Consider the following 17318-nt stretch of genomic DNA (forward strand, 5'->3'; position numbering starts at 1 on the left):
GTATTATTGTAATTTTATTATTTGATCATCCACGAAGAAAACCTGTGTAAATGCTTTGACCTCTAGTTCTGTTAGAGCTAAGCAATTTGGATTCAGTGTGCTTAGGCATAAGTTATCCTTAGATGTTTACCCTTTTTTTTCTTCTGAGAAAACAAAACCGTTGATATTTGAATGCAGCATTTAGAATGTCTTAAAAGCCACAAGCTTTGAATAGCAGCAGCTAGGGTGGATTTTTGGAAGGAACGATCAGAGCTCATTTTCACCTCTCAGAACTACCCCCTTCCCATCCAGTGAAATGAAGGTTCCTGCCCTGTTTGTTGCCTGATCTTAGGATATGTAAAAATGAGAATTATAAAAAAGCAACAGATTTCTACTCTCACCTTGAAGTGGCATGTAATATACCCTGAATATAAGCACTAAAATTGATGTTTTAAAAGGAGGGGGACAAAAAATGACTTTTTAATCAAGCACCCTATCACTGAGCCACACCTTAGACCAAGGGGCCAGGGTGAAATTTTAGTTTGAGGGTTTTTTGTAATTGGTGCATTATAATTATACATAATAGTGCGGTTAATTATGTCATTCAAACATACATAAGATAATTTGATCAATCTCATTGCCCAGAACATTCACTTTCCCTCCCCTTCCTTCTTCCCCTGACCTGATTGCTCTACTTACTGATCTCCCTTCTGTTATCATCATCTTTTAATTAGTGCATTATGAATATATATATATATATATATATATATATATATATATATATATGAAAGTGTGGTCTCAGAATCCCTTTTTTTATTCCTTTTCTTTATTTCTCTTTAGCCTCCATATTATGAGAGAAAACCTGCAACTTATGGCTTCCTGGCTCTGGTGTATTTCACTTACCATGGTGTTCACTATTCATTTACCAACAAATGACATAATTTCTTTTTTATGGATGAATAAAACTCAATTGTGGCCAGGCTCAGTGGTGCATACCCATTATCCCAGCAGCTCCCAAGGCTGAGGCAGGAGAATTGCAAGTTCAAAGCCAGCCTCAGCAAAAAGCAAAGTGCTAAGCTATGGGAGACCAACCTTGCATGTGACTGAGTCACACTCCCTGGCTGGGTGCTGAGGCGCTCATTCACAGAAATGTGGCAGAGCTTTCCCCACCCTTCTTGGGTTCCAGGGATGGTGTCTCCTGCATGGGTGTGTCTTGCTACAGCCCCATGGGTGGAGCTATGCTCACCTGTTCCTTTGTAATATAACCCTTTGCTCTGTTTGGGATAGAATGTTCCATGGAAACACCTTTGGTGTGTACCCTTATCTTACAGTGTGGCCTACCTAGATGTCAATCAACTGATGACAGCAGACATCATGAAGCTAGACTCAGCCCCCTGAAACCTGACTCCTTGCCACATTTGAATAGCTTCTCCTCAATAAAAGGGGTCAGTATGTGGTCTCTTGCTCTCTCTCTTCCTGTGGACCCTTAAGGTCAGAGGAGCCATCACAGCAACCTCTTGTGTGGTTATTTTGCGAAGCCCAGTTATCCCAGTTTATCTGGAGTGACCCCTGAGTGTTTTAGTCGAGAATGAAACCTGGCACTAAGCAACTCAGTGAGACCCTGTCTCTAAATAAAATAAAAACAGGGCTGGGGCTGGGGCTCGGTGGTCGAGTGCCCCTAAATTCAATCCCCAGTACAAAAAAAAAAAATTGTATATAAATGCCATATTTTGTATACCATTCATCTGTTGACAGGCACCTAGCTTGGTTCCATATCTTGATACTGTGAATTGTGCTTCTATAAACATTGGTATGAATTTATCACATAAAAGCTGATTTATGTTATTTTGGATAGATACCAAGGAACAGGACAGCTGAGTCATGTGGTGGTTCTGTTGCTAGTCTTTGAAGAATCTCCATGCTGTTTTCCAAAGTGGTTGTACCAATTTGCCATCCCAGGAACAATGTTCCTTTTTTGTTTGTATTCTTGATGATTGCCATTTTAACTGGAGGGGGTGAAATATCAGTGCAGTTTTGATTTGCATTTTCTTCGTTGTTAAGGATGCTGAACATTTTTCATTTTTTCATGTAATTGTTTTCCATTTGTATTTCTTATTCTTTTTTTTTAACCAACAGTAATCACATTTATTTTCATTTCACATCAGTTGCTGAGGTTCTGAAGATACTGTACACATCATTCAGCATTTTCATAATACAGTAATAATTATACTTGCTGCTAGGTACATTTACAATGTAGTACATTGTAAAAAGCATATTATATCACAAATTTGCTTTTTAATATTTTGATAACTTTCAAAATAACTGATTTATTTGCAATCCTGTGAATTTTGTTTATTTACAAATATTATCTGAAAAGTAGACCATGAACTTCAGACTGCTCAATGTCCTTTGATACCAGGAAAGTCAAATCTTTCTCTAACCTAGTCTCATGTCTGGCCTGCAAACTAGTGAATTACATAATAATAAACTCACATTAAAATTTTTATCCTGCTGGGCGTGGTGGCACACACCTGTAATCCTAGCAGCTTGGGAGACTGAGACAGGGAGTTCAAAGCAGGCTTAGCAACTGTGAATTGCTAAGCAACTCAGTGAGACCTTGTCTCTTAAATAAAATACAAAATAGGGCTGGGGATGTGGCTTAGTGGTCAAGTACCTCTAAGTTCAATCCCCGGTACTAAAAAAATAATAATTATTATTCTGATCTACTAGCTTAACAATCAGCTTTTAGATTATCATTGCTAAAATAGTCATTTTTATGCCATTGTCCTCCTAATCATTATATGATGTGTACTCTTATTAATTAAGCACTTTTACTCTGCCATCAGAGTTCTGGAGTTCAAATAAAATTCTAATAGATATTAGCATGTGAGTTTTGATAAGTACAAATTACTTAAACTATGTCTCACTTGTGTCATCTAAAACTTAGGATAAAAAATATATACCTCTTTTAAGATTGCTATGATGATTAAATTGAGGCATTTTAGTGCCTGATACATAGTAAGACTCAATAAGTGTAAATAACTATTGTTAAACTTGAATAGTTAATACTTTATTGTAATTATTTTTATTTATATATGAAAGCAGAATGCATTACAATTCTTATTATACATATAGAGCACAATTTTTCATATCTCTGGTTGTATATATTGTAATTATTACTAATTTCAACATATTTCAAGATGGAAGTTAACACTGTCAAGGTGCTTTGAAGATGCTGCCACACTCTTCGAAGAAAAAAATAATGTGATTCTTTCTGTTACATAGGTTTCTGCTTGCAAAAAGACTAATTTGAATGTTACTCTCATTGTGCCTAGATTTTTCACAGTCAAGTAACAGCTTTATATAAACTGTCATATTCCTAGAACCAAATCAAATGAAAAAAATCATACCTCCCCAAACCACTCAAAACTGGATTTTGCCAGACTCAGTGGCACACACCTGTAATCCCAGCAACTCTGGAGGTTGAAACAAGAGGATTACGAGTTCCAAGCCAGCCTGAGCACCTTATTGAGACCTTGTCTCAAAATGAAAACTAAAAAGGGCTGGGGATATAGCTCACTGGTTAAGTATCCCTGAGATCAATCCCTAGTACAGTAAAAACCAAATGAACAAACTGAACTTCTGGTGAAAAGAAAAACCTTTTAGTAGACAACGTTCTCTACTGATAGATTGCTTATTTTGATGGGGGATTGTAAGTTCTGACATTTTACCTTCACAAGGAACAGCAAAAGAGCCAAGAACATGCACTATTTCTTAGGGTTAAGGACCTGGTTTCACTTGGATGGAACAGGGATGCTGAGAGCCTTATAATAATTATTGTTATTAGTCTCTTTCTCATAAGTATAGATAATATTAAGACATAACCCCTATATTATGTTTCATTTTGTTTTTGAGACTTGGGTCTCAGTATGTTGCCCAGACTGGCCTTGAACTCCAGAATTGCTAAAAAGATTTTCATGCCTCCACCTCCCAAGTAACTGGTATTATAGAAACATGCCATCAGACCTAGCTTGCCCAATATTCTCTCAGTTCTTATTGACCATCGCTTCACTCCAAGCAGCTAAGTATTCTATGATTATTGTTTTAAGAGAAAGATGTAATGGCAAAGAAAGAAGAGGGGTAAGAAGGAATCTCTTTCTGGTTTTGCAGAAGACGTGGCTTGACAGAAACAGAGAATAATTATTGACACACAAAAAGATTTGGACAAAACATTTTTTATAAGACCATGGCTTTCCACTTTCAGAAGAAAATAAAACTAAGTCACAGAAACAAACCCCATCTCCTGTGCTGAAGAATGAGAGGGTCATAAATGGCAGAGAGAGGAGAGTAAGCGGGAAAGCAAGGACAAAGCAGATTTCCTCTTCCCAGAGTTGGGAATGTTTCCTAGTCCCCTGATCACATCCCTGAAAACCTCCATAGATGAGTTTTTTAAGATCCAGGAGCAGAGGAAACATGTACCCTGATACCTAAACAGCCTCCAGAATAAAGGCAGCCCTGAGAGAAAAAAAACATGTAGGAGTAGGTAGAAAGGAACTAGACAGGCTCCCAATATCCCTACACATCTAGGTGGGCATGGAAAAGGAAAGACAATCTCTAGATTTAAAGATAGCTTGCAGAAGGGAACTCTGAAGTCAGCAGAGGCCTCTGAGAACTGAGGTAAGAGAACAGATTTCTCATTGGATGCCTGTGTAGACAAATGACATTGAGAACCAGAGCATACCAACCTAAAAACTTGCCACCATGTCAGACCTTTTCAAATTAAGATCCAATCTCAGTAAGGGTAAGGAGGGATAACAGAAACTGACAACAATTACATTACCAATCCTTCAGAACAAGCAATTCAAAATTGAATATAAGTGAGTTACAGATAAAGTTGTATTTCACACACATCTGAGTTGTATGCCTTTACATGGGCAAAGGTTGTGGACCACTGAATCCTTATCAGGACACCAGACAAACACAAAGTGGTGCCCAAGTCATATGTCAAGGGAAATAAGTTAGGAAGGACACCATAGTTGGGGAAAAAAAATTCCAGGATCCTATTTGTAGCATCAAGCTCTGCTGCAAAATTAGAAATTCAAGAAGAGGTTAATATGTAACTCTTTTTTTTTTTTTTTAAATCCATACTGGGGGTTGAACCCAGGGCCACTATCACTGAGTTACATTCCCAGTTTTTTTTTTTTTTTTTTTTTTAATGAGACAATCTCACTAAATTGCTGAGGACCTCTCTAAATTGCTGAGGCTATCTTGAACTTGCAATCCTCCTGCCTCAGCTTCCCAAGTGACTACAATTACACATGTGCGCCATTACACCTAGCTAACAAGTGAGTCTTTAAAGAGACAAAATATTCTGCTCCCAGAGGAATACTTGGTGTTGAGGTAATTACTTGTGGGAGAGCTTCCTTACCATGGATCCCAGCTCTGAGCCATACAGAGTGTTGCTTCCAAAAGAGAAAAAATTTACAGATCAGAATGGAAGAACAGCTCTTAGGCTCTGCCTATTTATAAATATCTCATACTTGTAGGCTTTCTGACCAGGAACATTGAACCAATGAAAGACAGCAGATGCCACCAGGGGACAGCAAAGTCTATGGTGCCAGCAGAAACCATCCCACATTCAGAATGGTGCCCCAAACTTTGTGCCTGAGTATTCTCAATATGCCGAGATTGTTCTAGCAGCTGAAAACCACATGACAAAAACAAACACAAAGATATTGATTATCAGTTTACAATAGCACCAGAAAGACAGGGCTTGTGTAATACAGAACAATAGTAAAAATTTTTCTGAGGAGTAATAAGATTATTTTCTTTTCCACGGAGTATTAGACTGATTTAAACTGTTTTCAGTTGCAAAGTATTTATTTACCCTCTTCTGACAAACGAAACTATTGATATATTCGTTCAAATCCTCAGTATTTCTTTCCCCCAAAGGAAAACAAAAAGGTTATATTAAACCAGGCATGGTAGCACAGACCTGTAATCCCAGCAACTCAGAAGGATAAGGCAGGAGGATTATGAGTTCCAGGCCAGCCTGGGCAATTTAGCGGGACCCTGTCTCAAAATAAAAATTAAAAAGAAGGCTGGGGATATAGCTTAGTTGGTAGAGTGCTTGCCTCACATGTATAAGACCCTGGGTTCAATCCCCAGCACCAAAAAAAAAAATAAATAAATAAATAAATAAATAAAAAGAGCTGGGAAATGTAGGTGAGTGGTAAAGCACCCCTGGGCTCAATTTCTAGCACCAAAAAAAAGTAAATAAAGAACTAAAAAGACTTCCTTAAAAGTAATTTTGTGACTATCACACACAAAACTAGCACCTATTATTGATCATTACTATGTGCCAGGCTCTGTGCTAGGTGCACAGAGCATGCTTATTTAGCATGCTTATTTAGTCCTCAAACAACTCTATATTTTAGATAACCTTGTTATTCAATTTTACTCACCAGGCCAATAAGGGTAAGAGAGGTTAATTAAGTTGCCAAATGATTCCAAAGTCAATTTACCATAAAGATATAATCTAACAATGTATGTTGTTTTTTGTTTGTTTGTTTGTTTGTTTTTGTTTTTAACTGCTAGGGATGGAACCCAGGGCCTCACACATGCTAGGCAAGTACTTATGCTGAGTCACCCTCCCCTCCAATATCAACCAATCTTTATTGGTCTAAGTATTTGTAAAAAAAAAAAAGTCACTATATATATATATATATATATATATATATATATATGGAGAGAGAGAGAGAATCTTGAACTTGACCTCTGTCATTAACACTATAGACTTGCTCTGTATTTTGGCTTCGATCTGACATGATAAAATGGATCAGGTTTTTATACCTTTTATAAGATATTTTATATCTATAGAATGTGAACAGAGAAAAATAGCACATTCTTCTGTAGAAAATGAAAACAATAAAGTTTCTTTCTAATCATTTTGCACAGAGAAGGGTTAGAATTTAAAGAATTGATGTCAGTCAACTTTGGATAGGGCAAAGGGGAGGTAGAGGAGGGGAGGGGGTATGGGGATAGAAAAGATGGTGGAATTAAATGGACATCATTACCCTAGGTACATGTGTAAAGACATGAATGAGGGCTGGGGTTGTGGCTCAATGGTAGAGTGCTTGCCTAGCACATGTGAGGCCCTGGGTTTGATCCTTAGCACCACATAAAAATGAAGTAAAGATATTGTGTTCACCTACAACTAAAAAAAATAAATATATTTTTTAAAAAGGCATGACTCTACTTTGTGTACAAACAGAGAGATGAAAAATTGTGCTCCATTTGTGTAATATGAATCAAAATTCATTCTGCTGTCATGCATAACAAATTAGAACAAATAAAGAAAGAATTTATGTCAATCTTTTGGTATCTCCATGAACTTCCCTAATTCTGGGCAGAGATGGAAACTAAAAGAAAGATTTGTAAACAACAGATCTTGGTGTCTCTGATAGAAGATTGTGTGTAGTGAAAGTTTAAATAAAGAGGGTCTGTTGGGTTTTATTGATTGACAGGACTTTTTGTGATTTAGGATTTTCTGCCAAAAGCAACAATAAGTTCAGCAGGGTTGATAATGAAGAGGTTTGCATTTTTTATTTATTTGAAGTTCTGGAAATTGAACTCAGGGCCTTTAAAATGCTAGGTGAGTGCTCTACCACTGAGCTATATCTCCAGTCCTCAAATTCATGTTTTTAAAGAATATTTCTGAATCTAGCATGGAGGACGACATGAGGGGAGCCAAAATGAATGTAAGGAGGACAGTGAGTGAGTTAGTAATGATGAAAGATGACCAAATTTGGACTAAGGTGGTGGTTGTAAAGATAAATAAAAATGGATGGATGAGAAAGGAATATACAAATAAAGTCAGCAGTACCAGGTGAGGGATTGGATATGGGCTGTGACAAAGAGGGGATTAAAGGATAACACCTGGCTTTCTGGCATTTGCAATTGAATGGATGGTGAGGCTGTTTACTGGGATGAGGAACTGCTCACAGTCTAAAAATATGTAAGTCAAATGGAAAAAGAATTCTCCATTTGTTTTCAATTCATCCAAATTTTCTCAAAACTCAGAACTATAAACAAGTAGGTTCACTATTTTCATTTCCTCTTCAAAATCTAGTCATACCTGAAAAAGGGTTAAATGATACTTATTGTCTTCCAAGTAAAAGATTAAATCATGAGAAGTTCTTGTTTGTATTAGAAAACTTTCCCTTCTAGTCATGTTCTTTACATAAAAAGATCTTTAAAAATTATTAGATGTTTTAATAGCCTTACTAGAAATATGAATAATAAAGGCCCAAATTGTAGAACTTCATGGACAAAAGGAAATGTCTTTGTAATTTACAAAACCAATTTAATTGTTTAAAATTACTTATAGGTTGTAAAAAGTTATTGTTTAAATTTTAAACAGCTAAATAGAAAATTATCTGGATATCTTTATTATAGTGAAAGATCATCCTTACATCATTAAGTTAAAATCTTAAGTGCTAATATTTTATGCAGGTTTACTCTGTCATGAGTGTTCTATATGTTTTATATTCATTTTATTTTTTTTAAGTAAACATATTCACAAAACACAATCAAATGATGAAAAGGAATACATAGTGAAAAGTTTCCTGGCTAATCAGACACCAAATTCCATAGTTGGAGAAAATCAATGCTACTCTCTTCTTAGGAGATTTTCTTGAGCATTTCTGTGAGTATGCAAGCAAATGCATTTGTACACACACACACACACACACACATATTCTTGGATTGGGTGTGTAGCTCAGTGGCAGAGTGCTTGCCTAGCATGTGCAGGGCCCTGGGTTCAATCCCCAGCACTACAGCAGACAAACTCTGCATGTATTATTTACTCTCCACTCCATATTTATGCTGTTCTACACTTTGATTTTTCTGATTAACAATATATCTTGGCAATATCCCTTACCATAACATAAAAGTTTTCTCATTCCTTCTTCTTTTTCTTCTTTTTTTTTTTCCCCCTTTGGTACTAGGAATTTAACTCAGGGGCACTCGACCACTGAGCCACATCCCCAACTCTATTTTGTATTTTATTTAGAGACAGTGTTGTTTAGCACCTCACTTTTGCAAGGCTGGCTTTGAACTTGTAATCACCTGTCTCAGCCTCCTGAGCCTCTGGAATTACAGACATGAACCACCACACCCAGCTTCTCATTCCTTTTTAAGCATGGTATTTGATTGTCAGTCCATTAAAACAGCTCCTTATAGATGGAGGGTTAGATTGTTTTCACTCCTTTTCTATTATAAACTACTGCAATAAATATCCACATACAGATATAAATTTACTCACTTGTATCTGTTTAATAAATTCTAGCAAAAGGTCAAAAAGTCTGTATGTACATTTTTTAAAATATTTTTTTAGTTGTAGTTGGACACATGCCTTTATTTTATTTATTTTTATTTGGTGCTGAGTATTGAACCCAGAGCCCTGCATGTGCGAGGCAAGCACTCCACTGCTGAGCCACAACCCAAGTCCCTGTACATTTTTAATTTAATTTTAATAGTTATTGCTCAGCTCTTCTATGTGATGGTTGTACTAATTTATATCCCCCAAGCAATGTATAAGAGTGTCTGGTTCCACCAAACTCTCACCAATAAATGTATTTTTAAGCTTTTTAATCTCTGCCAATCAGATGGGGAAGTGCCTCAGCACTTGTACTTTAAATAGATTTTTTTTCACTAGTCCTTATAACAGTATTATGATCATTTTACATGTGAGAAAATTAAAGTTTATGAAGATTAGGTAACTTGCTTTAAGTCATTCAAATTTTTTAAAAAATGGAAGAATCAAGATTAATTTTTCTCTGTCTATATCTTGAACAAAACCCCTAATCAGTAAATATTCCCATTAAACAATACAGCCCCCAAATCTTAATACTGAAATTGTATTTCTTTTTTTTAAATTTTTTTTAGTTGTTGATGGACCTTTATTTTATTCATTTATTTATATTTTGTGCTGAGAATAGAACCCAGTGCCTCAACACATACTAGGCAAGTGCTCTACTACTGAGCCACAACCTCAGCCCCCTTAAATTGTATTTCTCAAGATTATTTTTGATGATTCAGAATTGTGCTCAAAAAGTTTAGTAGGATTTTACAGTATCTTAGTGTCATCATGATCAGTATAATTATCATTGAGCAATAGATGTTTGTCCTAGATTAAACTAAAAGTGACTTAGTTAATAGATGCCAAGTGAATTGCCTTTAATGGTCTCATGATATTGTCAATTCTGGAAATTTCATCCCAAGTCCAGAGCTTGAGCCCTCATCATCCACACTCAGTGGCTCAGTTTCAGAGCTAGTTGAGTACAGAAAGATGTCTATACCAACTTAAATAGGCCAAGAATGCTGAAGTCACAATAGCAGGCTTAAAATCTCTTTTACGTATAGCTCAGAGTGAAATATTAAGCTTCTTTGAGTATAAATGGAGTCAGTTTGCAAAACAAAACCACCAGAAACCATGTGGCTATTCCCTGCCACCCTCTGACATGATTGGAGAGAATGTATGTGGGATGGAGGAACTAACTATATAAGAATCATGTGCTCACAACACCTTAAGCTACAATTTGGAGACATTATACATGTATTTACTGGGTGTGGGCTTTCAGCATGTTACAGGTTTGACTTGTTTGTAGCTCTCAGTGGCATGCTTGAAGTCTGTCAGGACAGGTTTCATGAAGAAAACACACTGTTACCTCAACTACAGCTCCCATCCATTAAATTCTGTCTAAGGATCTCCTAGGGAGCCTTTCACACCAATGGAGAAAACATGAAGCATTTAATAAATGGTGGTCGGACAAATGGTTAACCATCTTGAAAAAAACAAATTCAGAAGTATACTTTGCACCTGTACAAAAATGAATTCCAGATAGATAAAACATATGCAAGTAAAAAAATTCATTCCAAATCCTATCACAGACCAAAGGTTCATTTGCCTAATGTACAAAGAGTTTCTACAAATAAATAAGAGAAAAACCGGCATCCCTAGGAAAGTAGGCAACCATTCTCAGAAATGGAAATATAAATGTCTCTTAAACTAATGTTCCACGGGTTGGGGCTGCAGCTCAGTGGTACAGCGCTTGCCTTGCATGCGTGAGGCACTGGGTTCCATCCTCAGGACCACATAAAAAATAAATAAATAAAATAAAGATACTGTGTCCACCTAAAATTTTAAAAATATGTATATCAAAAAAGCTAATATTATAACTCCTTCATAAGAAATGCACTTCACAACTGCACTCTGTCAGAAATTCAAAAGTCAAGAACTCTAATTGGCCAGGAGAAACTATGAGGAAATGTACACGTCCATACATTATTGGTGAAAGAACTCTGGCAACATGTACAAAAACATAAATGTTATGCCCTTGGACCATCAGTTCTAGGGAAATACAGTCTTTTCCTGACAGGGAAAGAGACCTTTCCTGAAGGAGGTGAGGAAGCGACCTATGCCAACACTTGGGGTAGAACAGCTCAGGCAAAACACCAAGAGCAGAAGAGTGCAAGCAGGTGGTAGAAACAGCAGGAAGGCCAGTGTAGCTGGGGTGCAATAAGCAAGGGGAGATATGTCACAGAAGAAAGAATGGATGGGGTAGGACCTCTAGGGTCCTCTCGGGCCTTAAGTCATTACAAAGCCTTCATTCTTCACTCTAAGGAAATGGGGAAATCACTGGGGCATTTTGAGCACAGCAATGGCCAGATATTAACTATTTTATTTATTTATTTAGGTACCAGGGATAGAGCCCAGGGACACTTAATCACTGGATCACATCCCCAGCCCTTTCTATTTTTTATGTTGAGACAGTTTCACTAAACTGCTTAGGGGCTTGCTAAATTGCTGAGTCTGGCTTTGAACTGGTGATCCTCCTGCCTCAGCCTCCTGGGATTTTAGGCATGTGCCACTGTGCCTGGCTGAACTACATTTTTATTTAAAAGAAAAAAAAATTTAGCTACAATTTTCAAGATGACACCGTCTTGAATTTTTATTTGATTTTCTTTCTTTTATCACCCATTGATTTTTTTTATGTTGTATTTATTTTTTTGGGGGGGGGGGAGGGATACTGGGGATTGAACTCAGAGGCACTCAACCACTGAGCCCCATCCCCAGCCCTGTTTTGCATTTTATTTAGAGACAGGGTCACACTGAGTTGCTTAGCACCTCACCATTGCTGAGACTGGCTTTGAACTCCTGATCCTCCTGCCTCAGCCATCAAGCTGCTGGGATTACAGGCATGTACCAATGTGCCCAGCTCCACTGATTTGTTTTATTAGAACTTTATAGTTATATACAGTAATTGGGTTCATCCCAATAAGCTCATACATGCATGGAAATGGATCAGAATTCATGATCCCTCCCCCTCCTCCTCTCATCTTCCCTCCTCTCTCTCACTCTCCTTCCTCTGCTCTACTGGACTTCCTTTCACTCATCTATTAATTTATATTTGATTGTGAACTACATTTTTAAAAGACAAATGGAGCAAATTAAATTCCATATTTGTATGATCATATCAAAATGAGCCCCACTATTTTGTATAACTTTAAGGCACTAATAAGAAAAAAAGCGTTAAAATAGGCAGTGGGATGGGCTAGGGATGCCTCTGGGTCTTGTTTGTTTGTTTCTTTTTGTTTTGTTTTGTTTTGTTACGGCTCCCCCTCAAAAGAGAGAAAGGGGAAAGGAGAGAATGAATAAGAAAACAAAAGCTAAATTAAAATAAATATAGATCTCTCTTTCCAGGCCTTTGTTATTAAACAGGAGTAGAGAGAGAAAGTGATAGCTGGAACAGAAGGAAGCTTGAATGTTTTTGCTGTTGCTGTTGTTTGGTTTTAGATGGGAGAAATAAAGGCATATTTGTTTTTCCTTTCTTTATTTGTTCTAATTAGGTATATATGACAGCAGAATGCATTGAAATTCATTGCACACAAATGGAGCACAACTTTTCATTTCTTTGGTTGTATACAATGTAGAGTCACACCATATGCTCACTCATACATGTACGTAGGGTAATGATGTTCATCTCATTACACCATCTTTCCTGACCCCGTTCCTCCACCCTTCCCCTCCCTCCCCTTTGCCCAATCAAAACTTCTTCCATTCTCCCCCCACCCTCCAATTATGGATCAGCATCTGCTTATCACAGAAAATATTCGGCCTTTAGTTTTTGAGAATTGACTTATTTCACTTAGCATGATATTCTCTAGTTCCATCCATTTACCAGCAAATACCATAATTTCATTCTTCTTTAAAGCTGAGTAATATTCCATTGTGTACATGTGCTACATTTTCTTTATCCATTCATCCACTGAGGGGTATGTAGGTTGGTTCCATAGTTGGGCTATTATGAATTGAGCTACTATAAACATTGATGCAGCTGCATCACTGTAGTATGCTGATTTTAAGTCCTTTGGGTAAAGAGTAAGGAGTGGGATAGCTGGGTCAAATGGTTATTCCATTCCAAGTTTTCTGAGGAATCTCCATACTGCTTTAAATAGTGGTTGCACCAATTTGCAATGATAACGTCTCGCCCATGTCCCACACAAGAGGTGAAATGGGGTTCCCCTTGGTGGAATGGGCTGGCTAAGAAATAAAAGCTAAAAAAAAAATAGAATGGCAAAACAAACAAACAAACAAACCCCACAGAACACAGAAAACAGTTCCAAAAGCAGGGTCAGGGTGGGCAAACCGATTAGAGCTTCTAGGCTCTGACAAAATGGAGCCTGCACCTGCTTATTTGTATTGGGAAACATCAAAGACCTTCCATAGAATGTTCTTCTCCAAAAAGGTTAAAGTTGGGCTGTCCAGTTCCCAACGGGTTATGCCCATCTCCAGAGCAACTAGTGAAGTGGCACCCCTTTCTCCACGGAAAAGCCCTCTTCACCATGGCTGATTTTAGGACTGTCAGCAAGAGTCTCTGCAAAAGAGTCTAATGTAGATAAACTTCCTATTTTCATGTCACTCTGTTTACTTGGCCACTGGCTGAGAAGATACCAGCACTCCAGGTGCTGGACACCCCCTTACTAGTTATTACAAACGCATCCAGTATAGTACTTTGAAGAAATGTGCAAACAAGGCCTCTGGCCTTGAGCTGGGACTTCACAGAGATGTCTACATTTTTAAGATAAGTTACAAATGGGCTCCATGGTAACAGCTGGCAGAGGGAGGAAAGAGAGGGGAGAAGCAGCTCTCCCCTTCTCAGGTGTTGTCCTTGAAGAGTTAACTTGCCCAGAACAGTGAAAGAAAAAGCTGCTTTTATGTGAACTTCTGCAGACTGTGAACTTCTGAGCCCCTCCCCTTACTCGCTGGGTATAAAACTCTGAAACTCCCTGAACTCGGGGTTCAGGGGATTGATTGATTACAGCAAAAGCTGTACCCTCTGAACCTGGCTGCAGCCAAATAAAACTGTTTCCTGCTATCTTCGGTGCCTTGCCTTTGTTTGTCCCTACAACCCTAGGAGGGAATCTTTCTAGCAGAGCGGAGATAAATGAAGGTCACGTTCGTTGGGCAATCTATTGCAGAGGGAGAGCCTTGGATTGTTTGCAGTGCCAAACCTAAATCTCCCTGGCTACCATACCAAGAGAAGATACTCATGTAATTCACGGATGGCTTCCTGTAACAAAGGCATATTTTTATGTCATTGGAAAGAGAAAGAAAACGTGAAGATGCAAGGGAAAAGGGAGACTTCTTGAAGCAATATCTTTGATGAAATCCAGTGCAGACATGGACGTGTTTTTTTAAAAATTATTTTATTTATTTATTTTTATGTGGTGCTAGGGATTGAACCCAGTGCTTCACACATGCTAGGCAAGCACTCTGCCACTGAGCTACTGCCCCAGCCCAGGAAATGGTGGTCTTAATCAGGAGTACATAGAGTTTATCCACAGCAATAGGAAGCAAGGCAAGATGGAGAGGGTGGACACAAATGTGAGTAAAGACATGAAGAGAAAAGAGCTTGTTGAAATTCTCTGCTGAAACTTCCTTTTCCTGAAGGGATCAGGATGCAGGATTATCATACGGCCGGTTATCGGTGACAGTCTTGCTTCCCCACATGTTTGAACATTAGAGAAGCACGCCGAGGCAAGCATATAAAGCAGGGTTTATTTTAAAAGGGGTAACAACAGATCAAACCATGAGAAGCAGTACAAAAGAAGGGTTAAAGTTGTGATGTGCCCTTCAAATATTGGAAGGTTGAAAGGAAAAGAGGCACTATTTGGTAGAAAGGACACTATACCTAGGGTTTTTCAGGGCTGAGGACTACCCTGCTCCTAATGGATGTAAGACCTTATTCTAACTGCTCTATGTCTTGGAGAGCCTGTTTGTTAAGAAGAGGATTGAATTAAATCAGTGTTTTATGTGGAGAAGACTCAGAACTGTTATGAAGATATTGGCATCCTCCCTCCTATTGTCTGAAAGATCTGAACACTACCCACCCTCCATATCATCACCTGAAAGCTTGCAGAATATGAGATAGCTAGAAAAGAACAGTTAAAAAAAAAACCATGCAATTGTTATCTGTCCTCACCTGTCATTTGAAAGCCCTAAAATTAAATGGTATCGAAGGAAAAAAAATAAAATAAAATAAAAAGGGATAACAGTCTGGTTGGGGTCACAGGGACACGAAGCCTGGTGTGTGGACATTTGCTGACCATGCTCCCCCCGGGTGGTACTTTCTGCTGCAGCCAAAGCAGCCTTGTCTCAAGAATGCAGTAGTCCTAGGACCAGGGGTATTGCAGGCAACAAGGATCTTTCATACAGGGCAGCCACCTCTTCCTGAATATGGAGGAAAAGTTCTTCCTGGGCTGATCCCTGGGGAATTCTTCCAGTTTCTTTATCCTAAAACTGGTGTAACAGGACCCTACATGCTTGGAACTGGTCTTATCTTGTATTTTCTATCCAAAGAAATATATGTGATTACCCAGAGACCTTCTCTACCATATCAATAGTGGGGTTACTCATCTATGTAATTAAAATATATGGTGCCTCTATTGGAGAATTTATTGATGAGCAAAAAATTGCCCAACTAGAAGAGGTGAAGCAGACTTCCATCAAACAAATCCAGGATGCAATTGAGTTGGAGAAGTCACTGCAGGCACTGGTTCAGAAGCACCACTATCTATCTTTTTGATGTCCAGAGGAATAACATTGCTATGGCCTTGGAGGTTACTTACCGGGAATGGCTACATAAAGTATACAAGGAGGTAAAGATTCACCTGGATTATCATATCTCTGTGCAGAATATGATGTATCGAAAGGAACAGAAGCACATCATAAACTGGGTAGAGAAGCACGTGGTATAGAGCATCTCTGCACAGCAGGAAAAGGAGATGATTGTCAAGTGCATTTCAGATCTCCAGCTGCTCGCAAAGAAGTCTCAAGCACAGCCAGTTATGTAAATGTATCTGTCCCAGTTGAGACAGCTACGCACAATTGACTGAGTAAATGAAAACTAGTCTACATGAAAAAAATAAATAAATAAATAAAAATAAAAAGGGGTAACAGACTTCTCCCGAGAACGGGACCATAGTTGGTATCATGGTATCCCAAGAAACGAGGTGTTCTGCCCTTTTCATATGTCCTAGGATTCCTTTGTCCTCCTGCTTTTCCCCCTTATCTTTCTCCTAGTATGGAGGTGACTAGACCCAGGAATACTCGGTGGGGTGGTGAAAAGGTGGGAAATAGGTGGGCTGTAGGGGGAAGGGCTGGGTGGAGTAGCTAAGGACACATTAACAACCTTATAACTCTCAGTAGGGAGAGGAAATTCCTGGGACAGTTTACTTTGGCAACAGTTTGGAGCAGGGGTAGATCCCCCTGAGGGATCTACCCTTCCCAGACTCACTTAAAATTGGCCTCCTTGACCTGACCTGACTCGATTTACCTATCTACACCTTCTGCCTGTCTAATTCTGGCTTCAAAGAGAATAATTTATCTAAGAAGGTGGGGGAGTGAATGGACCAGGGAGATCTGAAATGATTGCCAGGTAACATTACAAGCCTACTCGAATTCAATGTTCCAGAATCTAAAGAGTGACTAATCACTGAGGGTTTTTCTTGGCCAGACTGTATGAGTAAATACAGGTGAGGAAGAGGCAGAGTTGCAATCTGGTTGTGGTTTTATCAGGTATTAGCAAGTGAGCACACACTGAGAAGTTGGAGCATTATGAACAATAGAGCTAGGTTGCTGTAACAAAGCAACCCAACATTTACTCTGTGACTTAAAACAGATGTCTTTGTCTACTTCAGCACAATCAGAAGGTACCACTGCAGATCACTGGGTCTCAGGTTCAAGCAATCATTTACAAACTGAAGGACCTTCC

At 38.4% G+C, this 17318-nt stretch overlaps 1 pseudogene; it reads left to right on the forward strand.

Annotated features, from left to right (window-relative positions):
• The first annotated feature begins 15668 nt into the window (after positions 1-15668).
• Positions 15669-16401, forward strand: LOC113187878 (ATP synthase peripheral stalk subunit b, mitochondrial pseudogene; annotated as a pseudogene).
• The last annotated feature ends 917 nt before the right edge of the window (positions 16402-17318 follow it).

The sequence above is a fragment of the Urocitellus parryii genome, chromosome 10, assembly GCF_045843805.1.
Source record: "Urocitellus parryii isolate mUroPar1 chromosome 10, mUroPar1.hap1, whole genome shotgun sequence".
NCBI lineage: Eukaryota > Metazoa > Chordata > Mammalia > Rodentia > Sciuridae > Urocitellus > Urocitellus parryii.